Source organism: Nasonia vitripennis, chromosome 1, assembly GCF_009193385.2.
Source record: "Nasonia vitripennis strain AsymCx chromosome 1, Nvit_psr_1.1, whole genome shotgun sequence".
Lineage (NCBI taxonomy): Eukaryota > Metazoa > Arthropoda > Insecta > Hymenoptera > Pteromalidae > Nasonia > Nasonia vitripennis.
In genome coordinates, this window is record NC_045757.1 from 29,374,274 (window position 1) to 29,401,951 (window position 27,678).

General features: G+C 47.7%; 1 protein-coding gene across 4 annotated transcripts in view; it reads left to right on the forward strand.

Annotated features, from left to right (window-relative positions):
* The window catches only part of LOC100117854 (discoidin domain-containing receptor 2), a 128,610-nt gene that overhangs the window by 62,203 nt on the left and 38,729 nt on the right, over window positions 1–27,678 (forward strand). For 2 of the 4 annotated variants that reach the window (XM_031920842.2, XM_031920845.2), the window contains exon 1: window positions 15,591–15,925. The exons of 1 other annotated variant lie outside the window; for it this stretch is intronic. The gene's annotated coding sequence lies outside the window, so the exon portion shown is untranslated. Of the gene's footprint in view, window positions 1–15,590; window positions 15,926–23,095; window positions 23,118–27,678 lie in introns of those variants that run through there. One more of the 4 variants, XM_031920844.2, reaches the window with a different exon arrangement.

A 27,678-nucleotide genomic window follows, 5' to 3' on the forward strand; every position in this document is an offset into this window, starting at 1 on the left:
ACACACACACACACACACACACACACACACGCGTGTTCCTGGCGCTGCAGAGTCCGAAATGAAACTCGCAATCTCGAGTGTGCTCGCTCAAACATTCGCGAATAAAAAGAACAGACGGCGGAGAGCTCTCCCTCACTCGCTCGCGCGCTCGAAATAATAATTCCCCGGCGCGCGTATCGCGCTCTCGGGCCTTTTAATTCCGGCCGCCGGAAACTGGCGGCTGCAGCAGCCAGAGATTGCAGCGCTGCTTTTTCCTGCCCCCGCGCACGGTTCCTCTACATTTTTTCTCGAGCGCTGCTCCTTTCCTCCTTTTTTTCTCTCCCTTCTCGCTTTGCCGAGAGGAGAGAGAGTTACTCTCTATTTTGCACTTGTTTTTTTGCAGCGGCGAGTCTTGGAATTTTCACGCGAGGAATTTTTTCTCGCCGAGAAGGACGATTGTTTACGGTTCGCGGGAGTATGCGTGCGCTGTTAACTTATCCTTTGGTAAACGAGCGATTTTTCTTTGGTTGTTTTGAAATTTAAACGCATCGGGTGAATCGAATATTTTTCTGTGTATCTAGCTATTATTGCTCCTTTTTCATTATACCTCGTTTTTCTGCTCACTCGCGAGCGTTCATGCACCGATTGTCACAGTTTCTCCTTTTCCATTAGACTCCTGCAGTTCTCTTTGCCGATTCTCAACCTAATTTCGCAGCATCGATTCTAATGTATTTTTATCTTTATCGTTCCAGGTAAGCTTCGCAAACCTTATCAATCGGACTGCACTCGAGAGGATCTGCCTCGTAAGTATTACTTACCCAATCGCGCGATAAGTCTCTTCTTACAAATAATATAAATTCAACATCCGCTGCTGTCTGCAATCGAAATCTTATTTACCCCTGACTGGCGATTGTTTTGACGAAAATCGCGCTCGGATAGCCGCTTAGTGCCTCTGTCCCTCTCTCTCTCTCTCTCTCTCTCTCTCTCTCTCTATCTCTCTCTCTCTCTCTCTCTCTCTCTCTGTCTCTATCTCTCTCTCTCTCTCTCTCTCTCTCTCTCTCTCTCTCTCTCTCTCTCTCTCTCTCTCTCTCTCTCTCTCTCTCTCTCTGCAGGCTAAGGCAGGCTCTCTGCAGGCTGCAGGATAAACGCGAGCGAAAAAAAGGGTCACGTAGCACTTTGTGACCCGCGCTACAAACGACAGATCGAGAGAGAAAGAGAGCTGCGCGGATAAAATGAGAAGGTCGACGAGGACTACTCGGTAAAAAAGAGGTAATAGAGTGTCGGTAAATCCTCTCGTCGAGTCGATCACGGATTAACCTCGCCTCTTAGCCCGAGAATTCGAGCTAAGAATAATCTACCTTTTTTCCAGCTCTTTCTCTCTCTCGGTCGCACCTACTTGGGAATGGCTGTGCTACGCTTTATACTCTCTCTCTCTCTCTCGCCCTCCTCCTCATTTTTCCTCTCTTCCTCATTTTTTATCATCCGCGGCGCTGTTGCACTTCCCGCGCTTTATCCGCCTGTCTCATCTATTTCGCATCGATTCTACAATTGCTACTCGTGCTTTTTTCATTCCCAATTCGGACTCCCAGAGATAGTTTGCTCCGTGAGAGCAGCTCATTAGAATTTAATTAAAACGTTGGGGGCAATATTCCACAACTTTTTTTAATCAGCGCGCGCGCGTCGCAGCTGGCTGCTCATCGATTTTATCATCGTCTTCTCGCCGCACACTGTCCATTTCAATTCCTCCTCTCGCGACTCGTTTTCCGCAGCCAACTATTTGCTTTTCCGCTCTTAATTCCTAGTCTATTCTTCCTTCTCGTGCACCTCGTCCCGTAATGCCTTTCCAAATAGACGCGGAGATTCTCGGCCGCTAGTAGTGCGCCGAGAGAAAGAGAGAGAAAACGAAAGGGGATCGGATTATCCACGTTTCCTTTCGGAGAGTACGGGGAAAATAACGAAGGACACTCGCTTCTCCTTCGACTTCTTCTTCTTCCTTGAGCCGCTTCCTGGCGCGGAGATATAGCCGAACCCCCGTGAATGAGAGATTCCCGCGCTCTCATCGAAGGGAGCTGGCGCGCGCGTGTTTTTTTTCTCGCACTCGCTCCGCTTTCTCGTAAATCTCAGCTGGGGCACTTGGCGGAGCTTTTTTTCCAAATATTTATTGCATCCGTCCACGCGCGCATTTGTGGTGTTGAGTCGTAAAATCGCGGGAGATTATCGAAGGCTTTGTTGTGGGAAAGACTGCTGGGTGTAAAAGTGAAAATTTTGTCGGAAAATTTCTCGTCCAACAAAATAGCAGAACGTTTAGACAGAGCAGTGAGGGGTTCGCGTTACTAGACAAACGCTTCCACGCGCGCGCGATTCATTGTTTGACGACTGTGTGCGGAGGTGTCGATCTCGTCCCCGGCAATTACCGCTTTCAGACTAGCCCGAACTTTTATACTCGAGTGTTTGCCCTCGGCAGGGGAGAAAATTTATGTTTTACGGGAATCCAATACTTTTCTCCGCCGAGTCGACCCTAATTTTCGCATCGATCCGTGCGCCTCTCACTCTCTCTCACTGTGTGTCCAGGCTTTTATGGAGTTTCTGGGATACGTGATATTTGTCGATAGTGTGTTTGGTTTTGATTAGTAAATTGCCGATGACAATTTGTCCCGGTGATCGATGCATTATTTTTCTTTTTTTTTTAGAAACCGTCGCACGCGACGATGTTTATTCGATTGATGAGGCATAACGTGAATATTTATTCAAGGCTGCTGCATAACGCATAACGGAAAAGCCTGTTATTTTTAACGTATTTTTGCACCTATCCGATTTTCAAGGCGCCGCCAGTCTCGCGCGCATCCGTAATTGGAAACCGGAAGCTCGGCGCCTCTAGGACTGAACGGAGACTATAACTGCGCAAGCGCGAGTGGATTATAAGGAGGTAGAGTGCGAAAGTGTATAAGGAAATCAGATTCTTATTTCGCTTTACGATAATTTCCTCCCGAGACTTTTCAACTCGCAATTATACTCCTTCTCGCTCGCGCGCGCCACTTCGTTTCAGTACTTTTTTTTTAAACTGCGCGCTCGCTATAGGCTTGCGCGCCAGGCCGGAAGAAGGTAGTCGATTCGAGCTTTTCTCCCCTTTAGTTTTTAATTTTTTCGAGAATCATATAACCAGAGGTCTTACTTTTCTACGCGCTTGTAATGGATTACCCCTTTTTTGCAGTTAGCACATAAACCAAATTTCCCTGATTTATAAGTAAGCTCAAGACGCGCATTTCCTTACGCGCGGATTAATCATTGTCACCAGAGCGCACTTTGATAAACATAAATTTAGTGCGCATTCCACCAAAAAAAAGAAGAAATAAACAAACGCACCCTTGAAAAAAAAGGAAAGCGTGCGTGCGTGTGTGTAAAAAGCAACGAGCGCGCTCGAGTTTTTTGCGTAGCGGGTCTAGAAAAATGCAATCGTCCCCGTAGAAGCTCAGCGTGACGCAATTACGCCAAGAATTCCGGGCACGCAGCGCGGTTTGATATACCCTCCTCGCTCTTGCACGCATGCTTCTGCGCGAGAAACTCGTTGTTGGCGCTGCACGTATTTCCAGGAGTTCGCTCGATCTTATCGCGGTGTGTGTGTAGAGACCGGTTAGTGTGTCGATTTTCTGATGTATTATCCCACTCTTTCACCGCGACGAGGGATTAAGGTATAATTAGGTCGTTTGGCGTTTGTCATGTTTCGGCTGGAGGGATTAACATTCAATTTCACCGTTATCAGTACATAGCTGTCTTCGTTCGGTCTAATCCTTATTGCGCGATAACATTCCACATCTTTAATGGATCCCCTCCAACGTGCAGATTATTATTAACATTGCCATAACCATCGTCCTAGCGGGCCGCGCGATATAACTCGCTTAAAAACTCAAACTCGATTATACAAGCCGGGACAAAGTTACGCGGCCCCGAAAAATACCGTCACACGCAGCGCGCGGTAATACGCTTCATCAAGAGTCTGTCTCGCAAACTTTTCATATCGTCGGGAAAAAAGAGGCTGTTGCCACCGCAGAGGCACAATAAAAGAGCAGCACACAGCTATACCGTATACCTAGTCGGGAACTGAGCAAACTACGTTTCGGAAAAGTGGCCTCTCTCTCTCTCTCTCTCTCTCTCTCTCTCTCTCTCTCTCTCTCTCTCTCTCTCTTGACTTTCCAGACTTCATAAGTCCGCCCCTGATTGGTTGACGCATCTAATCGAGTTAGCCGCTTGATTGCGATCCTTCGTAATAATAACGACGACGAGAGCCCCCCAGTACTCAGGTATATACCTACAGCAGTACTGCAGAGAGAGGGGGAGAGAGAGAGAGAGAGAGAGAGAGAGAGAGAGAGGGCGAGAGGAGTAGGTATACACCTGGGACGTAGCAGCGCGTCTGCAGGATTTTCGGCTGACGCGCAGTGGAATCCCGCGCGATTATACACACCGGTGCGGAGAACGAGGGAGAGGCGCGTGACGAGAGATCAAGTGAACAATGGAGAGAGAGAGAGAGAGAGAGAGAGAGAGAGAGAGAGAGAGAGAAGCGATGGTATGGCGGCGGCAGCAGGTATTGGAAGATGAGAGAGTGACGTTGTGCGTAGGCGCGAGTGTGTTCTGTAATAAGACGATACTCGTGTCTGGGAAGTTTGCTGCACTTTATACATATTGCGTAGGGGGTGGGAGAGACTGATGTGTGTTTTCCTTTGATGTCTGCGTCACGTTATTACACTTTTCTCATCCATCGCGATGAGCGCAGCTCTCTCTTGTAACACGCGTAGTCGATTTCGAGCTCTACCTTCTTAATTTTTCTCCTCCCCGAAATTGGCCGCCGCCGCTAATCTCGCCGCCCGAAAATAAAACTGCCAGACGCAGCGGAACTTTAATTTTTAGCGGCAAGAAAAATGGACACGCGCACAACAAGCAGCGGCGGGAGAGAATTCCAAGCTCTCTTGCGAGTATACTTACGCGTCGAGGCCGAGTTTCGCTCGGCACTTTTCGCAAATCCTCTTACGCTTCGTTCTCCGCACTACTACTGCCGCGAAAGAAGAAGAAGAAGTATAAAGCGAGGGAGGTCGCGCCTAATAAGAATTCCAATCGCAATAAAATAGGATTTGCATTTGATAAGCATCGTAAAAAAGCGCGACGTAAGGACATTACTTTTCTCTCTTCGGGCCTACGCCCGCACACCGTCTCTCTCTCTCTCTCTCTCTCTCTCTCTCTCTCTTCGATTTCTGTTCTCGGGAGATACGGATTTGTTTTGTTTTCCGAGATGCGCCGCCGGGACACAAGGCGTGTAACGAGAGAGGCGCTCTCGTGACAGGAAACAGATGGCGAGTGTTTGAGCATACTTGACCCGGTCTTTTGACTCACCGACGGCCGCGTTATCTCTCGCACTCGCGCGTGCGTGTTTCGGTACCCGCCAGAGGTTGTAAATACTTGGGAAGTGAATCGACTCTGAATTACGTGTCTTCTTGTTCTTTTTTTTTCTTCTTGGCTCGTAGAGGGACTTGAGAAAAATCGTCGGGGTTATGCTCGGCTCTCGAATGAATGCTGTAAGCCGGTTTGAGGGAAGATTAGCATGCGACTTCATTCAATCCTACACGTCCCTCTCTCTCTCTCTCTCTCTCTCTCTCTCTCTCTCTCTCTCTCTCTCTCTCTCCGTATAATATCTGCGAATAAAGCTTTATTTAATTTAATTTACACAAACACACACAGAGACACGCTTCTCGGAGCCGAAAACACGTAGCGAGCAGCTCCTAATAACAACAACGAATTCGGCGTGCTGCAGCAGGCGCGGAAATTTGCGCTCGGAATAAGGATAATCAGGAAAATGTCATTTTGCGCGCACCTACCTACCACTACTACGTCAATCAGTATTCCACTCGCGCGAAGCTATGTGTACGTCGGCTCGAATTAAGCACGCCTGCAACGTCGCTAACTCTCTCTCTCTCTCTCTCTCTCTCTCTCTCTCTCTCTCTCCTAAGGCAGCAACTCGCTGCAGCGCCGCGGCGGCAGAGAAAACCTCTGGGGCGTCATCGTCGAGGCTGTGACGAATGAGCGATCATGAATATTATGATGAATAGAGAAGCTTACCATTGTTGGGCCGGCGAAGAAAGGGAACTTGATTTAAATGGAGGAAGGTGAAGCGGCGACGCCGGGAGTTTCGCTACCTATATGCATATGAATGCGATGCGCCGCGTTTTTTTTAATTTCATTTTCTTATACCTTTAATTTCTCCCCGCCACTCGTTTTCAACGGTTGCAGCAGCAGCTTCGACGGCTGAGTGATTTAAAAACTCGGGGATGTTTACGAGTGACGTTGTTGATTTCGAAAAGGGCTTACGCGCACACTTTTCGCCTCAGGAGCGAAATTGCCTTCTCACACACACGAGCGATGCAATGAGAGGAGGAGGAGGAGGCGGTGCCTGCGTTTCTATGAGCCGCGCGAGGGAAGCGTATTATGTACTCTTCGTGGAGGTCTGCGCGAAATCGAAAGAATGCTTTTCAATAAGTAAGAAAGAGAGAGTGTGCAAGCGGCTGGAGATTGCGTGCGAACGCGCGAGAATGAATCCGTGAGGTATGGATTGACAGTTCGCGAGAGTGAATGGCTGCTTCGTCGTTTAGAGATGATCAAAGGCCCTGGAATTCCGCTTATATATATATATATATATATATATATATATATATATATATATATATATATATAAGCGGAATTCCAGGGCTTCAAAGCGTAACAATAAGTCGTCGAATTATAATGAATATATTTTCGTTATAATTCGACGACTTATTATAAACATTATACGTTGCAGAAAATCAAAGTAAATTTTAATCAACGCGCAGCGCATAATAACAACCCGCGTAAAGTCAAAGCGGCCAGAATCGCTTTCAATATAACCACGCGGCTTGCAATCTGCCGATGCTCGTCTACCCTCGTGGAAAAAGGCTCGCGGAGGAAAATAAATCAAACGCGATGCGTCGTAAAACTTGGAAAACTGCCACATCACGCTTAATCGCTGCCTCCGCGACGAGAGAGAGAGAAAGCTATACCTCCCCTTTGATCGAGCGCCTCTACGCGCACCTATACGCGTATATTATACTTCTTTTTTTGCGGCTGTTTCGTTTCTTCCTTCGCGCGTGTGTACACTCTAGTTCTTCTTACGCTCTCGTTGCTCCTCGAGGGGAGGATTTTTTGTTGGTTTGATTAATTTTTCTCGATGGATTCCCCATGCAAATGCGAGCGACGAGGCATACGCTTTCGGTGATTGATCGGTTTACAGCAACCGGGTGTATGTATGTGTACTTTTTGAAGCGACGTACAGCAATCGCAGGAAAAAAAGTGTTTACTCAGAGCTAGACCTTTGCGCGCATAGCGATGTAAGCATCGAGATGTATTTACCGATCGACCAAACACATCCGAAGCTCCTCGCTTCAATCATCAATAAAAACTCGGCACACGCGAGGCCGGAAGAGGCAGGGAGAAGAGCATCGACTGGGTTGACATCGAGCTTCAAAGCTTCGCCCCGCGGCTAAGGAGTATCACCTTTGTGCTTTCGCGCGCACGTTATTGTCGCAGAACTCTCGCGGCAGCGTAATTATACAGAGGCAGGAACACGCGACGCTTTTTGATACGGAAATCTTTGTGTTATATACGTGTACGTTGCATGAATAACTATGTATTCAAATTGAATTTTTTAGCCGTTAAGAAGCAGCCGCTATTCTGACACAGCGGTGTGTAGCCACAACTGCGGTTGTAAAAGTCGACCGTAAAAAAGAGTCCTAATCGCGCGCGTTTATCAAATAATGAAGCGCGTAAAAGCTCGTGTCGTGTCGATATAAAAAACTACCGCCGCACGTGTCTGTGTGTGTAAAGCAGACGCATCAGAAAGAGACGACGATTGCAGCCGAGGCGCAAAGGACGTCGACAACGATGGAGAGCATTCAATATCCGGACGTCGCCGCCACTATCAGCTCGCCGAGAAAAAAAATCGAGCCGCGCTCAAAGGAGGTGAAAAATAGAGAAAAAAAATCGCTCTGCGGAGCTTCTACGCACGCGTGTGTGTGTACACACGAGGGAGTAGCGGATCATCGATTCCCTCGCCTTGAAAAGTTTGCCAAGCGGAGGAAAGTTAAACCCGGCGATCGAGGCGTCCGATATACCGAAGGACCTTTTCTGGGCTTGGTCAGGGGAGTTTTTTTTTTGTTTTTCAGTGTGCATTTCGCGCATTGTTACTCTTGCTTTTTACTTGAATATTTATACACATTCCGGGCGAGTTTCCCGTTAATCGGCGAGAGACGAATAACGATCGCGTTCCATAATTTTACGATCGCAGATCGATCCTCCAGATACTGTACCCGTCGAAAGATTCCTCCCAGCGATATCCCCTCGTGTCTTCCCAGAGTTGAACAACAAACAAGCTCGAGGCGAAAGTGAATTATAAATTTTACGGCGCTGCACCGCCGAAAGAAGCTTCCGATCTTAATTGGCTTATAACCGAAAAATTCGGTATAAAAAAAGCGACAGACAGCAGAGCCGAATGAGCGAATGAACGATATACGCGTCGGCTTCCCTATCTCCATTAAAATCTCTCGTGTCCCTAAACGCCGCGCCTCATTAAAGAGCGTCGCGTTGCGCGCAAAGGTCCGAAACTTTCAAAGTATCATTAAGAAACCGAGTGAAAACACGAGTCGTAAAGCGGCTCTCTGCGTTGCGACGCGTCAATCAGAGCAGTCAAAGGACCGCGACGTTTCTACACACGCACACCGGAAGTTCTGCGTTTATTTTCGCGCTTCCGAGTAATGCGTGTAGCGAAGGCGCGCTTTTCTCTTCTTTTTGCCTGCGTTTGTCCCCGAACTCGCGCGCGCAATTATGACGAGGGAGGCGTTGCTTTGGGTATACGGCTTTTGCTACTCGCTTTTGTCGCGGAGGTATCGACGGCTTCGGGGAAGCGATTTAAAAATATTCTAAGCGCGACTGCAGTCTTGTATCGAAGGCGTAATTTCGATATACGCTAAAAACGAGAGGCAATTGCCCTGTTAACTCGCGATGAGATTTTTCGGTCAGTGCAGCAGCAGCGGCGATATTCCTTCGACTTTTCGCTAATAACGACGGAGCCGAGGGCAGACACGCGACCGCCATGCGGACCACACGTGTGCGATAATGGGCCGATGCTGTGGCCGGATCATACGCGTTCCCTTTTCTTCTGTCCCCCCATGTCGTCGTTTCCTCCACGCGCCGCCGTCGTCGTCTCGGTTTCGCTCGCCCTCGCGCTCCATCTGCTCCTTGTTACGCCGGGTTATTAATTAGCCGGTCGCTTTTCGCTGCTATTCCCACTGCGCGCGGAGCTGCTTTTTGGATGATTTTTCGTCGACGAGCGACTCGCGTTCTCTGAAAAATTACGCGGTTGAATAATTGTATAGTACATAACGTACACGATAATGGTCGTCGGAATAAATTCTCGAGTATAGAGCTTGCCTTGACCGAACGCATTCACACACCTAATGAATCCTTCTAAACGTTCGATCAATCACTCTTTTTTCTCCTCTCGACGTATCCCTTTCTCCGCACACCCCTTTTGCTCTCCACGGTGGCAGCAGCAGTAGCACAGCAGAGCGGAGCGAACTTTTCGTTATGAGCTGCGCGCAGGCAGCGATAGTAGAGCCCCGGATTCGTAACTCAATACGGCCGGCTTTAATGAAGACGGCCTGTCGCCGCAGCCGCGAGCCATTTTCCCTCTCTTTTTTTTTCTCTCTCTCTCTCTCTCTCTCTCTCTCTCTCTCTTTCCTATCATCCAGCAGCATCAGCTCGTTTGCTCGAAATGAGTCGAGTTGCGGGTGGTAGTGGCTATTCTATTCTCTCCGGAGTACTACTACTGCCGCCGCTTTTTTCCGCGTCGTCCTCTGGCCTTTTTCGCGCTGAGGGAAACGAGTATGTGCTGGAACACAGTCGAATGTAGATGAGAGTCGATAGTAGTATTTTTTTTTGCCTTCGACGAGGGTGCGTAGGTATACTGGGAACGAGCAAGCGCATAGCACAGTGTCGTGTAACTTCTCTCTCTATGCGAGAGACGAAACGGAGGATGTAATTGACTATTGATCGGACAATCCACAACCACACTCGCATATTTTTTTCTTTTTTTAATTTCAAGTGTATAACATTCCGCCGGCGACGCGAAAAAGGAAAGCAACGAAAGTATCCCCTTTCATCTCTGTAACTCCGCAGGCCGCCGTCCTCTTCCTGTTTAAAAAGAAAGCAGAAAAAAAGAGCCCAGCCGATCGGAAACGACGGGGCGGTAGGATCCTCTGCCGTATAGGGCGGAGTCGAAGAGAGAGAGCCTCGCTCTCGCATCGTCCAGATAAAAGTGCAATTAACCCCCTCCTGGAAGCGCGTCAACAGGAGCCGCTGCTGCTATCGGGGCTTAATGTCCCACCTATACACGCGTCGTCTCTCTCGTCGTACGGACTAAACGAATGCGCGGAGATAGGCCCGGGAAGAAGAGAGAAAGAGAGAGAAAGAGAGGCTGGGTGGTCCTGAAGTAGCTGATTTATCCCTGCTGGTAGCGCTCTTTTAGCTTCTGACTCGACTGCTGTTTTTTGGCCGCACGCTTAATGCTGCGGGGATATTCTATATTCGATACTGCGTGTGCGTGATTGCAAAATTAAATCTGCTGTATTTTTTTTTTCAAAGTGCGTTTACATTTTGATTTTTATAATGTCAATAAAGTTACTAATAATAGATGTCTCGAGCGAGCAAACGAGCATCGAATAAAAATAACAGATACATTCTATACCGCTATCTCCAAAGTCGAATAATTTCCAGCTACTCGACAGGCCGCCGAACATTTCACTTAATTTACGTATGCAAATAGTCCCTGCGGTCGTCTGTGACCCTCCTCTCTTATTCCGAGCCGCGCGCGCGCTCTCTTCGCACATGCGAGATTATTATTAGTGGCCGATTAGGTGGCCTTAAGTGCGTGTGCTTTCTCCCTCTCTCGGCTGCTACCATTGAATTTGTTAAACGACATGTCGATTTTATTAGCCGCGATGAAGCACGTGTTTCTCCTCCTGTATCATCTCGATCTTTTAATTAATTCTCGACTCTTTCTCCCTCTATTCCAGGTAAGTCTCTCGCAGAAGATTCCTGTATACACGACGCACCGGTGAGATCGAATTTTTGTCAGCATAACCCGTCCCTCGATACAGCGCGGGAACAGCCAATATATAATATACGTAAGCACATTCGTCTCGTTTTTCCCAAAAAATACTCGCGCGACGACATTCGCGCTGAACAAACAGCAATCATCCTCGGTAAATAGCGAACAAAGCAGCAGCACAATTCCTCAGCAGCAGCAGCGGCACACACACACACACATACACATAGCATATGCGCGACGTTCGCTTGCATAAAGCCAAAAGCTAACAAACCATTTAAACTTAAAATCCCCGGAACGCCGCGTTTTGGGCGTCGCTCGAACTCCTTCGATCCATAAATTATGATTCGACGTTGCGCCTTATCGAACGACGAGCCGCGAGCTATATACGCGTCTCTGTATGCGTCGAACTCGAAAATTGATTTCGTCGAGCTTCATGTATGCGCATACACACACAGTCTATTTTTGCAGAGCGACTTCTTCGGAAAAATTGTTGGTTTACGGGAAAACGGACGGATTGATTCGGATTCTTCTCAGAAACTTTACACTCTACATCTCCGGAGAGTAAATAATTGAAAAGCATTAAGTCGCGTATAAAAGTTACGCGCAGTTTTCCCGCGCTGTGTAATTTATAGATATCGCCGTCGCGAGAGAGAGAGAGAGAGAGAGAGAGAGAGAGAGAGAGCAAATCTTATAAAATTCTCCGCGGACATTACAGCAAATTGGTGCTCCTCTCTCTCTCTCTCTCTCTCTCTCTCTCTCTCTCTCTCGGCGCCGTTTGCTTCTCGTTTCGTCCGCGCGCTTTGAATACTCCGGGGAAATTCAAAGTTCTCTCGACGCCAAGATACGAAAAATCAATGTTTAGTTGTAATACACTTTAACGTATCTCAGCTCTATTCAATTATGTGCGCATACCTCCACAGCTCTCGCAACGAACGAATGTCACATGATAATCATCACTTGGCTGCCGAGTGTTTATCCACTCGTTCGCGCAAAATTATCCAGTCCTCTTTGACACCCCTGCATTTAACGCCTCTCTCTCTCTCTCTCTCTCTCTCTCTCTCTCTCTCTCTCTCTCTCTCTCTCTCGACGCCCCATTGTCTTTCTCCGCCATATATATATATATATATATATATATATATATATATATATATATATATATATATATATATATATATATATATATATATATACATATAGCTCTTTGTTGTCTGTCTCTCTCCCGCAGAAATGTAAATATCGGTGGGCCAATCAACCTGATTGGTCGGCGTTCGCTCGAATACCCGTCATTCGCGTCTCTCTCTCTCTCTCTCTCTCTCTCTCTCTCTCTCTCTCTCTACCTGCGCCGCATACCTGTATATAGCTATACACATCTGGGCGCGAAGCGTACATACGGGCCCGCATGCGGTGTACGACAGTTCTCTCGGCTGCTTGGAATCGCTCTTTCTATCGTCTCTATGCGGCGGAACAAGGGAAAGCGATACCAGACGCGCGAGTACATTACTTAAAACGTTACACATACGCGTATATCTCCGAGAGAGAAGAGAATGAGAATTAGAGCAATCCATTATGAATTTCACTAAATAAACTATGTACAAAGTCGTTGACACAGCAACAATAATCGTCCGAATCAACTAAGATACAGCCATTATCCCGAGTATCGAGGCACTAACGGCGAGGCAACAATAACGCGCGCCGGCATGCTCTCTCTCTCTCTCTCTCTCTCTCTCTCTCTCTCTCTCTCTCTCTCTCTCTAAGCTGTTCTCGCTCTACATACGTATATCTATATGTATACACGTCTAGCGGCAGAACAGAAGCTCGCGCTCGATTATTCGCCGGAGCAGCTTCGGTATATAGCATAACTGCCTGCTGCTGCTACTCGCAAGACACGACAATGCCCTATACGTGCGTCCCGCGAAATATCGGAGATATGCGAGCGGGAGATACCTCGAGAGCGAGAGAGAGACTTTGAGGGATACGGGGATGGGTAAAGTGGAGTAGCGAGAGGAATTAAGTATACACGGGAAAATTATGTGCTTTGCGATTATGCCGAGGGGATGACGAGGCCGGAGAGAGAGAGAGAGAGAGAGAGAGAGAGAGAGAGAGAGAGAGAGAGAGAGAGAGAGAGAGGAATTACGTAATGAAGAGAAATTTCGATTAATATTATAAGAGGCGAGAGACGCTCGGTATATATAACCGTTTGAATCCGATTCGTAGAAACGAATTACACAAAGTTGCTCGCGGAATTCCGCAAGCTCTCGAAACTCAAGCCTGGGAAAATTACCACTCTCGAATTTTTCTGACAAAAAAAACATTTGATACCAGCAGCGGCGGCGGCACTTGACACATTCCTGTCTCTCTTTACTCAAGCAACATCGGTTTTTCCGAAAAAAAGATGCTGGCTAGCGCGGACGTTTTAATTGTGCGGAATCCGACGATTGCCAGGGAAAACAAACGCTTTAAAAGCACTCCGTATAAATATCCGTATAAATATTATTAAACAACAAAAGCGCGCGCCCGTCCATATTTCCGTCGTCGAATGAAGAACGACAAATGCCAATACACATCTTTCGCGGACAAAAGCTCGCGCTGCTGCAGCGTTGAATGAAAACCGGCAGCGTGTGCGCTGTACAAATGGCGAGAGATAGAAATCTCTTGGATTACCCGTGAAGCACGTACGATGACGCCTATCAACAACAATCAGCGCGCTGGACTGATATTTCAAACATGTCGATATCAAGCGCGAGCGCAAAAAAATTTGGCCAATCGAATTCCGGCCGCGCCGCCCCCCTTTCGGAATTGACAAGCAGAAATGTGCACATACGCGCGTTTCTCGATTCTTTTTTTTCTGTCTCTCTCCCTCGTTTTTTTGTTTTGTTGTTCGCTCTCGTTTCGCATTTTTCTTTATCGCAGTTTGCTCTCGCGATGCTTCAAAATGACACTCCAACTGAGCAAGTCGAAACAATTGACTCGTGTGCGCGCGATGCCGATTTGCCACTTTATTATTTTTTTTTCCTCTTTTTTTCCTTGCTAGCTGTCCGTGTTTTGATTCGTCATGTAAACTGCAGTGTTATACTCGACAACGTGCTGACGCTTGAAAATGCGATTTTTCGCGTTCGCGCATATTCGTATTAATAAAAAAACATTATATATAACATGAGCACTCGCGCAACTTTTGAGAGAGATTAATTTAATCCGACTGCTGCGATTTTTTCCAATCGAAACGATATTCGCTCTTCAAAGCCCGACGGTTTTCCATATTCCGTAATCCTATGCGTACATGTGTGTATGAACAATCAGAGCGACTTCGGCACATCTGCCGATTGAAAAGCGAGCCGCTGTGTAGGTAAAGGTAATATCTCTTATTCGGGAGAATAGAAAGCGAGAGATAACGCCAAGGGGATGTTTACAAGAGAGCGAACCGTCTCGGCAGCAGCAGCAGCAGCAGTAGTAGTAGTAGTAGTACACCAGTCGACCAAAGAAAGTAATGACTCCACTCGAGAAGATGAAGCTCAATGGCAGAATTTCCTGCGTTCTGCTCCTCTCCTTCTTACTTGGCAAACCCTTCAAGCTCTTTCTCTCGTTGCCCCTCTTTTTTATTTCCCGTCCTCCCGACCTTTTCGAATTCTCCGCGCTGCTCTTTGCACTTTCTCCCTGGATTTTCAAAGCTTCCACAATTAGACGAATCAATACCGGAATTCCTCTCTTCGCCGGAGAGCGAGAGCCGCAGCGTCACGGATCTAATCTGGTTTAACTTGTTTACCGGCCCTCGGATAAAGGAGCAGCCCAATCCACGGATTTCACGCACAGACGGGTGAATTTATCGCGCCAGTAAATATGGTCCAGATCTCGACGTTTCGCCACTGGGTTATATGCACCCCGAAGTTTTTCCGTATATCTTGTACTCGTTGTTTGTCCCGACCCATCCACATACACTGTGTACAGCTGCAGAGTTCCGTCTTCGAAAACAAAATCGATTGCTCCGGTGATCGACGTGTACTTTTTCAAAAATTAAATCAATCCAGTCCAGCGCAACAAGCCGACACTAAAAAAATCATTAAAATTCGAACCTCGAGCCATCAATCACCAAAATTGAAACTCCCCCACCCCCGGTGCATAAATCAGCAGCGAGCTCAATAAAAATCATCTGCATAGGAAGAGAGCCTCCAGACACACAGACACACCTCACGTCCGCGAGCGCGATCGCCACAAACTGAATGAACGTTTCTTTCTCTCTCGCTCGCTCGCTCTTTCGAAAAAGAAAGCCTCGCGCACTGCACCGCGACCAGGGGGCGTCCGAGTCAAGTCGCCGTAGTCCCCCCTCCCTTCATCGCAGCTGCGTATAGTACACGGCAGCAGCTGGCGCGCAGCGAAGTGTCATCCCTCTCTCCTGCGCCGCCGCCGCCGAGGGAGAGAGAGAAGGAGAGCCTCGCTCGGCTAGATGATCCGCTTTAACGAGCAGTGCGGCGGCGGACGCGGTCGAGGGTTCATTGACGATCGAAAGTCTGCGCGGCCGCGACCACGTGACGCGAGCGCGATTTATTATTGCGTATGGATATCAGCGATCGGATGTGAATTGTTTTTTCGCCCTTCGCCGGAGTGTGCTTTCCGAAGATGACGCTCGTGAACGAGTAACAGGGGAGAAATGATTTTCGGTGATACTAAGAATTGTGAGATGATGATGTTGTTGTGGTGGTATGGTTAGTGATACGCGATTTATATTGTGACAGTGCAGTACGTTATAGTCAGCTAGTGTGTGTCGAGGAGATGAGCTGGTGATCGCACACGGTGAGTTGACCGAGACCTTTGTTTTCGAAATTCTACGTACAACGCCGTGCTACGGCCCACAGTGTAAAGTGACGAACTCCAAGTGCAACTGAAAATTTCCTTCCGTCTCAATCGTCGACTGTATTACTATACTTACCGCCGTTCTCGAAAGCAATCAAAAAACCAATCAACGACTTAATTTTTTCCTCTCGCCTCCCAAAACCAACTGCACACTCCCCCTCGTCTCTCCGTCTGCTGCACATAAAGAAACTCCCAGAGCACGCGAGGAAAAAAACTGCCTCCTCTCCTCCTCCTTCTACTCGTCAAAGAGAATTATTCGAAGCGGCCTCGGTACATCCCTCGCCATAAATAAACGCAAACTCGCGATTTATTTTCTCCGATGCAGCCGCCGCGTACACAGTGGATGAAGTCGCGCCGCGCGGAGAAGAGAGAGAAAGTGAAATGAAGCGAGCGAGGGCAATTTATTGTTTTCTCTGCCGTCGCCGATGCCCTTTTGGATTATTTACTATTGGCTTGTACGCGGTGTCGTGTATACGCCGATGATTTATTTCGCGCGCCAAGCTTACGTGTATATCGAAGATTACGCGGGCCGCTGCAGTTTGCGGCTATTGGAGATCGGGACGGATTCGTTGGACATGGAAATTACGTCGATTCGGGGCCATTTCACGCCGGCTGAGTTTATTTACGTACGAGTACGAAAATCGAAGCCACAATAGCGTCTCCTTTAAAAGTATATCTCACGAACTTCAAAGCACTCAAACAGCAGCAGCAGCTCAACTTTCGAACTTACTCACGTACGCGTGCTACGATTCTCTGCGGCGCGCGATGAATGAGGGATCAAGATTCGCCCGCGGGCTCGGTTCGCTCGCTTCTCTCCTCAGTAGCGCAACAGCGGCGTAATGAGCTTTCGCGAGAGTCGTCCCTCCAAAGTATAAAATACACCGACAGTGTCTGACTCGTCGTAACCTTTGCCCTGTTCTTCTTCTCCTCTGCTGTTGCTGCTGCTTCTTCTTCTTTTCACTGGCGCCGTATAACGAACTTTAAAAATTACGACGACGATCCGTCAAGGAATTAGCGACCGTTGTGTCTGCGGGGGTAGAGGTGGAGTCAGCTTTGCCGAGTGTATTTTTTTCTCCTTTTTTTTCTCATAGCGTCTGAAAGAAAAGATTGCAATAACGCTGTAATAATAATCAGAGTATATAACGCTCGTCAAATCACAGAACGGACGATAAAATCGCAAATTACGCCACAAAGCTGTAAAAGTGCGCGCGAGAAAGATGATAAAAACTCCACGGCGTGACCAATCCACGCCGGGGTATAATTTACGCGAGAACAGCCGATAAAAACATTTACGAATGCGTAAAGCTATACGCCGCGTATAAGAAAGCGCGCTCGCGGCTTTTGATTGCTTCGCGAACGATCTCGTCTGGGCTCTCTATACACCCTCTGCGCGATTCTCCCCTTTTTGCGCGCGAGAGCTTTGAGTTTTACGTTTTCGGCTAATAAATTATACGCGTCTTTGCTTTGATATCGAGGATTTTCGGGGAAAGAGAGAGAGAGGGCGGCATTGTGAATTCCGCGACGCGACTCGGCATATAAATAAAGGATTTTCGCGGCGGCGGCGACGGCGGATTATTAAGGGACACACAATATATATCGCAATCAAGCCGCTTGCAGGAGCGCTTCGGTTTTGCGTAAATTATTCTCCTCTCGCTCGGGAAGGTCGCGTCGCCTCCGGCGCAATTATTGTGTGTATGCTTTTTCGCTAAGCGGGGATTTCGAGCGCGCATGTATATAGATATATGTATACTTATAAAGCGATTTATTATAATTTAGGGCTGTTTTACGTCGCGGGATTCAATTTCGCAGTTGCGGCTGATAAATTGCGCGGATGAATTAAGGAAGATATATATTTCGCGCGTACAGTCTTCAGGAAAGAATAAGGTGGTAGTGCTGCGCGTCTCGTGTTTCCATAAATCAGCGCCGCGCGATTAAAACGTCAATGATCGTTCGCTGACAATGGGTAAAATGGAATTTCGATTCGGTGCGTACGAGAGATTATAAATTTTTCGCGTGTACAGCGTAATCGTTACGTCCGCTCCATAAAAAGGGATCGAAAGATAAACACTTTATCAGAATCGTATAATCCAAGTGTAATAAACTTCGCGTACGTCTCACGCGATCGGGGCCGACTTTTTCTCTCGCCAAAAGCAGGATGTTTGAACGCGGATCTTCCGAGAATAGCGCGACTCTCTAGGATTTCGTGGGAGAGAGATAGAGGACTGTCTGGCCTCGTCGGCATGTGCGGAGCGCAGAGCGGCACCGAGAGCAAAGTCAAATACACGAGTTTCGAGTATTGTTTGTCTATTTTGCTCGAGAGAGCACAGCTCCTCTTAACGATCTGCAAATCCGAACGAGATCTTCGTTGTACTGTCAAAGTCGGCCGATAGTAATAATAATATTCAAATTTACCCCTTTCGTCGACCTAAACGCAGCGAACAATTAGGAGAAACGGGAATAAAGTTCCCAGGCTCGTCGCAATGCTGTACTTTCTTAAGCGGAGCGTCAACAAACATTCGTAATCACAAACGAAAAATTCATAGTAAAAGAAAGAGAGAAAAGAAGCTATAAAGGGAAAAGCCGTTGCTGCGCCGCGCGCGAGAGAGCGCACTGACTCTACGAGTGTAAACTGTTTTCTTAGGCACTTGGGGCCCTCTTGAAAAATTCCTAAATATTTACCCGTCGAGAGCTGGAGAAAGACCGGCTGCTGCAACCTCGCGTGAGAGACGACGTCGGCGACGGCGACCCTCCGACGGATTAGAGTCGCCCGTGCGTTTACACATCCTCTCTTTGCTTTGTCTTTTCGACCGTGTATGGCTGCTTTTTATCGCCGATCGCGGCGCTATTTGCGCTGTTACACTTTTTTCTATATTACACGGAATGCGATAGTGCGACATTATTGTAATGTAACCCGTCGTCGACGATGACTTTACTGAATTTTTTCAAACTACTGCCTCGTGTTTGCGCTTCTTTCTCTACCCCGTCGGCGTTTACCGAAGGAGGAGGCGGAAAAAGGTTCGCCGTAGCGATGTGTCGCGGGCGTGAATCTCTAAGCTCGCCTCATCCACTTTTTTGCGCCGAGGCTTTGTGTCGTCGTCGTCCTCCTCCTCGACGTCGTCGACGCGACAAGAGGGAAAGTTTGAGATTTCGGCGATTGAATTTTAAAGTGTGCGTCTGGGCGGAGCTGCCTCTTTCGCAGCTCGCTTTTATATATCGTGTATGTGTATACGCTCACGTGTGCTGTAGTCCAAAGTTGGCGCTTATGTGTTTTAATTGCGTTGCGCACGAGAGGATTTAATGAAATTGATACTTATCCGTCGCTGTTTCATCGGCCGTCACTGGCAACCAGTCGAGAGAGCTAATTACTCAAAATTATTTGTTAGAGATTGCTCGATGGATGTTTTAAAATTTAATTTCACCGCGTTATGCTAATTTGCGATGGGCGATATTGGAACGATGGCCACTAAAAATTAATTAAAAATAAAATTATTACCGGCGCCTTTTGTGGAAAGCATTTATGAAATGACATACTTATCAGGATACACGAGTGCCATTAATGATACATCGCGTCGAAGCGCGAATTACTCGACTGTGTGTGTGCAGCAGCTCATTGAGAGAATCTAAAGTTGATTTTACAACTCGGCAATGACTCACGGCAGATAGCGTTTACGAGGGCTATCGTAAATATTATTTCTCTATCATATCTGCGCCTCGCACGGTGTCGACCATAAAAATTCGCTCGATTGAAATGTTTCATGACGCTGTGAAACAACGAGGCTCTTGTCTCACACATCAAACAGTACACGAGTTTGAACAAAAAGCAGCTCATCGCACTCCTCTCTGTCTGTCTCTCTCTCTCTCTCTCTCTCTCTCTCTCTCTCTCTCTCTCTCTCAACAATAAATACCTCCACCTCGAATTCAAATTCCACAGCCCCTCGATAAAAAAAAGGAAGAGAATCCCCCATCCAACGGCTTTCCCGACCACTTGGAAATCGATCAGTTCTCTTCCCCTGGCTGCAGTGCGCAGCCTCGGAAAAAAGGAAGGTAAAAGTCACATACAGGACCCCCAATAATGACAAATCGGCTAGAAAACTCGCTCTCGTGTCAAAGGTGCGACTATATACGAGCTCTCTCTCTCTCTCTCTCTCTCACTCACATCAAAGCGCGCAACTTCGCAGCTCCCCAAAATTGCGAAATCCTTCATTACAGCCTTTGCTAAGAGAGAGGGAAAGAGAGGGCGACTCACGCACGGCGTGTAGAGAACCCCAGAAGAGAACGCGTGGGTGTGACGGCTCTCGAGCTTTGATTTCCGCATGGCCGCGGCGTCAAACGCTCCGTACACACACGGCATACCTATATGCACACCGGTTTTTCCCTACGCCGATTAATATTCGACGGATAGTTACGTGCCAAGCGCGCGGAGAGAGGTCCGCGATAATAATTTATCGGCGCGGCGACTAATACGAGGCCGGAAACGCTGCGCGCCTTGAGAGAAACTAGTTTCGATTATTCCGTTTTGCGAGCGAGTCGAGGTGATTATTTATCTGTATCTGGAGATAGGAATCTCTGCTGTGGGTAAACAATGATGGACCTTTTTTTCTTCTTTGACTCACTGAGTGTGCTTGAACTCTTAAAAAGAGACGGAGGGAATCATGCGGCTACGCATCCGATCGTGTGTAAATAAACGGCGCATCTCTCGGGGTAATATATTATCCACTGTAGGTGCCCGTATGGTTTGTTTGTAGAATTATCAAAGAAAACGCGCTGCGACGACTGGAAAATTCAGGTTACTGTTTACACTGTAAGATTAGTCTCTCGTGTCATCGTCCTCCTCCGTATACACACTCAAGCACACGCTCTCATCGTTTACAATAAAAAATTTAGCACCATCAGAAGCTAAAAAATCACGCCATTGTTTCTCATTTTTTCCGATAACACGCCAGAAAAGGATCCGCCTCTCGAGAAAGTCGCTCCCTCTCAGCGAAAAATCTATCCCGCGCAACGCGTGTGCACCTCTCGCGCGTGAAACGATATTCCGATCGTCTTCTCGGCACGTCTCTCTCTCTCTCTCTCTCTCTCTCTCTCTCTCTCTTGCACTTGTTAGAGAGAGAGAGAGAGCACCTTCTTCTCCTCTTTTTTTTATCATCGCGCTCGCTACGATGTTCCGCCTTATTTTTTGGCTCGTTTCACAGAGCCGTATACCGATGCAAAAGCATTCCCTTGTTCGAACTTCCCGCACCACTAGCTGCCGGAGTAGAGAGAAAGAGAGAGAGAGAGAGAGAGAGAAAGAGGGATATGGTAGGCGTCCGCCGCCACACACTTTTCGTCTGAAAGGTCTCTGACGGGAAAGTTTCCTCTGCGCTCGCTCTGAACTAGCGCGAGAGAGTGCGCGCAGCTCTATCTCTTTCTATTTTACTTTGTCCTTCTCCTACTTTGCCTCCTCTCTTTTTTCGCCGTACATCTTCGGAAGATCTGCTCTCTTTCTCTCTCTCTCTCTCTCTCTCTCTCTTTTTATTTTACGCGATGATACGTGCATAATCTCTCCCTACCCCCGAGTAGAGGTGCGTTTTCCGAGGGCCGCTTCTTCATTGTTACTTTTTCAATGAGAAAACTGTCCCAGATCGTAATAAATTTCTTCTATACGCTAGGCGGAGAGCCGAGAGAGTCCCATGAATCCTACCCGATGCTGCGCCTACGTTATACTCTACTTTTACGGTCTTTCTGCTCTCGTTTTTTTCCCTCTACGTTTATAGAGAATTAGTTTCATCGCTGTTGTATAGGAGAGAGAGAAAAAAAACTTTTCTATCGAAGAATCTCGTCCTCGCTATCTCTCACTTTGAAATTCCCCACGTCGTTGTTATACGCTGGCGAATCTGTCGCCTCGGCGAAACGTACACACCCGCGCGATATACACCTCTTCCGCAATCACTCTTCCGTCTCTCGAGCTTCTTTGTGTCCGCTCTCAGCATCGCGGAAAATATTGATAAACGATTTGGAGAAAAAAGAGAGAAGGGAGACGAGGTATGAAACAATCTTGCGGAGGAGACGCGATCGAAGACTCGAAAGGGCGGACTTTCCACTTTCATCCGGTCTTTACCCCTTTTGTTCGCCGCTGTTTCTTCTCGTTCCGATACTTCGAGGTATAGAGCCTGGCAAAAACCGCCTGGTGAAGTCTCTCTCCTCTCGATATACCGGGAAGGTTTTGAGGTTGCGCGACTTTGGCCGATGCGCTGAAAGGAAGAAGGCTTTTTATTATACTCCTGCTGCATCGCTGTATTATACGCAAAGTTACTTTTATACGGCTGCGGCTGATGCCACTTCTTCGGAAGAACTAAGTTCAGGGGAGAGATTCGCATCGCGATTCAACTTGCGTAAATTCTCTTTCTTCCAACACCTGTTATCCCCAAAAACCCTTTCGTTCACCTTGACTTTCTTCCAATCATCTCACCGCGCGTATAATAAACAGTCTCGCCACGAACATGCAGCACACGCGAGAGTGAGATGAGGAACCCTGCGGGTCGTTATTTGCCGATATAATTAATCGCTCCCGATTCGGCGGCAGCATAGCAGCCGGTTTTCGGCTCGTCCTCCGTATATCTGCTTTGTCATCAGCTCCCCGCGCGAGAACCTGCTGTTGCTCGAAAGTTCGCCTTTCGAGTAGACGATTAAGCATTTCACGCGCTGCAAAAAAGCCACACGGCGTTCTGTGTGTGCAGCACAAGAGAGATTCGTCTGGTTTTCACGGCGGGTCTTGAAAGTTGCCGAGGGGGAAAATTGTCGGGATTTCGGGTGGGAGTACATGTACAGCGGGTGATTGATTGCGGTAATTTTTGAACTGTATCGCTTTCGCGCGCACTGTAGCTCGATAAATGCACATTATACGCTTCATGAAGCCTTCGAGAGATACGAAATTAAAAGCCTCGGCTTTTATTTGGGATATAAGTTAATTGAAGGAGTTAATTAATTATTGACCCACGCGTGCAGATTCGAGAGTTTCTCGACGAGAGACAAATAATATACATAAATTAGCATATGCTTGCGATAAGCGCAGTCGAATTAATCCAATTCATTTTTTCTCTCTGTTGCAGGTGAGTTATGAGGCTCGAGTCATCGCTGAGCCCTACATAGACACGTAAGCCGCAACAGTTTCCATCGTCCTCTAAAACAATCGAAAACAAAATGCAATAACGCTTTCCTCTCTCTATACGAATACAACCGCGCGCGCAACTAGCCAAACCGCTTATGAGCCTCGTGAAACACGACTCCGGCGTGCAGCTCCTCGTCGACACGATCCATTCGGCGAAAAGGGACGAAGAAACTCCTCGCGAAATCCTGCTCTCGGTCACGAATCCCTGTCCGAGCGCGAGTAGCGCATTATCTGGATCCACGCGGGAGTGTATATATATGCTGTCGGGATGGAACTGCCTGCCTGTGTATGTGATCTAATCAGAGCAGACCGACGATACTGGCTTTAGCTCGTAAAACCATAAGCTCGAGCGACGATTTTCCCGATGCTTTTCGACGAGTTTACGCTGTTAATTCAGGGGGATATCGCTGCGTTTTAAACTAGGACGAAGCGCTGCGAGCCCGGGGTTTTAGCGGATGGAAGCGATGTGGGTCATATAGGCTGTAAAAGCATAGGGAATATAGCCTCGTATATTTTGTTGATAACCTCTTTGCGCTATCTCGCGCGAAAATAGCCGTGAAAATTCGGCTGTATTCGCGTTTCCAAAATCAATGAGTTAATCAACATGTTCTCCGACGTAACGACCGTCTGGATATCACTACCACCGCTTTTACTCTCTCTCTCTCTCTCTCTCTCTCTCTCTCTCTCTCTCTCTCTCTCTCTCTCTCTCTCTCTCTATTCTCTCGGAGAAGACGAAGTCACGTCCGCCGAAGTGATGCACACATACGCACAGAGCCGACGACTGGGATTAAATTGCGAATCGTAAAAGCCGGTCGACACAATGTTCGGCCCGGAATGTAAATGCGCGGCTATAAGTCAATATGGCAGAGGACTGCGTCTCTCTCTCGCGCTTGTAATTAAATGTGCAACGCTACCGCTCCGCATCGGATCGATGCGTTTGAATTTCAAATCAATGAAAGCCGGTAAAAAATTGATATCGATATAGACGCGGCTGGACTCTTTGTGTCGAGTATATTATATAGAGCTATAGCTCGCGCGTGTACACGAGCTGGAACGAGCGAGAGGGACAGAAGGTCTGCGGAGGCATTCAATGACGCTAATTAACCCGAGATTCGATCTTCCGCTCGCCCGAGCGAACGGATTGGGAAGCGTTATGATATTCGACTGGACTTTTGATTAATTCGGCCCAACGGAGAGCGTCAGCTTCTCGCCCCAAAACACGACCGCAACAGCTCCCGCGCGGGTGTGCTAATCTCTATACACAGGGACGATCTAATTCAGCAGCTCGACTGCGACTATTATTCTTTCCCGGGCAATATTCGTATACAGGTATATATGTTCTGATTAATCCAAATCCGAACGTATAATACTCTCTCTAAAAGTTTCAATATCCGTAAAGTAGAGTAAGAGAGAGAGAGAGAGAGCCCTTGGAATATAAACGACCCTCTCGCATCAGAAAAATTTCCCTCGGCACCTAGTTTCCATCGGCCGGCGTCGCGTCATCACGTAGAGAGCCGTCGGATGAATTCGGCCAAGGAATGGCCAGCTATAAGGAGAAGAGAGCACAGTCCGAAATTGAGATTCGCTGCAGCTCCGCTGATTGAAAAGGGAGCGAGACTCGCCGGCGTAATTCCTGCCCTCTCTCGCATCGGCCCTCGAGACGACTTCTCGAGGATATCGCGCGCTCGCGGTTCTATGGAAAATCGACGAGAGTATCGTCGTTTCCCTGTAGCTTTTTGCTCTCTTGCCGCGAGCTGCTTTTTGTTTCAGCGCTGGTTCACCCGACTGATTGGTTTCGAAGTTACGTATATATATATATAAAGCCGAAAGTATTTCTCGAGCTAAGGAGAAACGAAGAAATCCCCAATTATCAGGTGGACGCGAGAAATCGCTTGGAGAGTCGTATCCGATGTACCTTAAAAGTCCATTTCGATTTTCGTAATCTCCCCCGGTTCATCAGCCCCGCGCGCGCAGTTCACTCGACCGATTTCCATTTCAGCGCGCGGGATAAAACGTGAACGCGAAGAAAAGAATGTATATAAGGCTGTGCATGCACCTGAGTAAATCTCGGCGCGAAAAAGAGTGAAAGGCAAACAACGCTACTGCACATTGTGACGTAAGAGACACAGAGAGCTCGAGAGAACTTCTCTCCGAGGCATGCATTCGAAGCGGGCTGCTGCTGCTGTTGCGCGTGACGGTATGAAAATTTTCGATCGGTATGTGTGTGCGGCTTTTCTCGCGCTGTTGCTGCGGTTGTGGGATCGGTTTTGATTACGCCAGCGATGATAGTCTCTGCGCGAGATTAGCTCGTTGTCGGGGATTTGCGATTGAAGGTAGATGTGTTTATATGGACTTGGGGATTTGGGTCGAGAGATATTACACTTCAATTTCTGCGTTTGTGTTATTTAATACGTGGGCTTTTTTTCTTGTATTTTTATTGTCCGTGGTGCGGAGGCGCGAAGCTATAGACATTGATGTAGAGGCTCGTAGCTATATAAGCGACGGTATAACTTCTATAGAGAATCGGCGAAGAATATTGCTCCGCAAAAACAATAAATCCACAGAGCGCAGTCGAGCCGTGAAAATCAACTGTGTTCCAGAGAGAGTGAGCCTAGCGCGACAACTATCTTAAACAACGAGCGCGACAGCGAAAACGTTTTGTCTCTCTCTCTCTCTCTCTCTCTCTCTCCCGAGCTCTCGCGCGTGTATCTACCTTTACTCGGCCGCTGCACTTGCTCTATACCACTACCAACTGAATCTCTCTTTCTCTTATTCTCTCTCTCTCTCTCTCTCTCTCTCTCTCTCTCTCTCTTTCTCTTATTCTCTCTCTCTCTCTCTCCCTCTCTCTCTTCTCTCTGTCTTTCTCCCCACCGGTGTATATAAGTCCTAGCCTCGAGCAAACTGCATAATTCATGGCTCGGCTGGGGCTCTCCCCTCCTCTCTCTCTCCGCTTTGCCCTCTTTATACCTTCCTTTCGCAAAGTGCCCTCGACTTCTCTCTCTGTCTTACGTGCCCTCCTCTGCCGCTGCTATCTCCCTACACACTACTAGGCAGAGCGACCAACCACCGTGTACAGCATATACGGCAGTGGCCCGGCGCGTTATATGCTACTTCCTTCTCTAATTCTCCTTCGATTCGCCTTTGATACCAGAGGCCCCTCTATAATTCCGCTACGCGCGCGATCATCTTTCCGCTCCGACTGACTCTCGTGTGTGTCAGACGCGGATCGCCCGGCGGAGATACGATGCTGATTAATTTCCGAACTACTGTACGTGCTATATTACATTTAAGTTGAAACAATCGGAAAATGTGACATTATGCATGTAAGACACAGGTCCGAACATTGTTGATGAAAGCTTGCGCGGGGACATTATAAATCGATAATCTAGTATGTCCGTTAGGAAAAGTATGCGCGCGCGGCGGCTGTATACAATCTCGCTGGAAAATCAGGTTTGCGCGGTATGCTCTTATTATGCGATTTTCCCTCGAAGTGTATTATCTGATACCCGGACTTTTTTCCTCGAGTTAATTGCGAGGCCGCACTCTGTATACTACCACACGACGTCAATCCACCGGCTGGTTTATTATTAAGGCTATCCTATAAACAGCGATTATTTATTAACGAGCTCGAGTTCGACGGGCGGCGTTACGTGCCGGGGAGAGTTGTTTCTATGCTAATGACGTGATAATTTTTCGAGTTTACGGGATTTTTTTCGATATTTCGAGAAAAAAGGGCGCAGCTAGTGCCGTGATTAACGGCTCGTCTCGATCAGTGATTTAACTGTATATTACACTCCATGGAAAACGAAACTTACGAGTCGTCTATTCTGAAAACGAATAAAACGTGACTCATTTGCCTCTTTCTCTCTCTCTCTCTCTCTCTCTCTCTCTCTCTCTCTCTCTCTCTCTCTCGCGAACCATATCGCAGCGGGTATCGGCGTCGGAGTATCGGATAGTTATATATATATTATAATGCTGGATATCAGAAAGTTAGGCTCGCGTTCAACGGCGGTTTGTGCAACGTATCCTCGTAAAATCCTGTAAAAAGTCTATCTCGCATTGTTTCTCCAGAAACTTCTATTGCACAATCGCATATATCCACCCTCAAAAAATTCTTCTCACCAATAGCACAGCCCCTTATCCGCAAAATTCCTCTCCCGCCCCATACTTTCAGCACTCGACCGCTTCCGCGTTCATCTCAAAACTCGCCTAGCACGTTTGTGTGTGTGTGTGTATGTAAGTGTGTACCAGAGCTTTGCGTGCATCGCGTGCATATTGCACGTCACCGCGGCGGCGGCGCTCGAATAAAGTTGGCCCCCTTTCCTGCTGACGTGTATATCGCGCTCGCGCCGGCAACGGCCCAGAATGTAGGCGAATATTTCGGTATGAGTTATGGCCGCGCTACCCCCCGAAGAGAGATATAGATGCTCCCAGGGATCGTTAAAACGTTCTATCTCTCTCTCGCTGGCGCTTGTAGGATACGACCTGTGGTACACGCGCCCGTATGTGTGTAATTTTCGCGGAATGAAAAAAGGATGGCTTAATT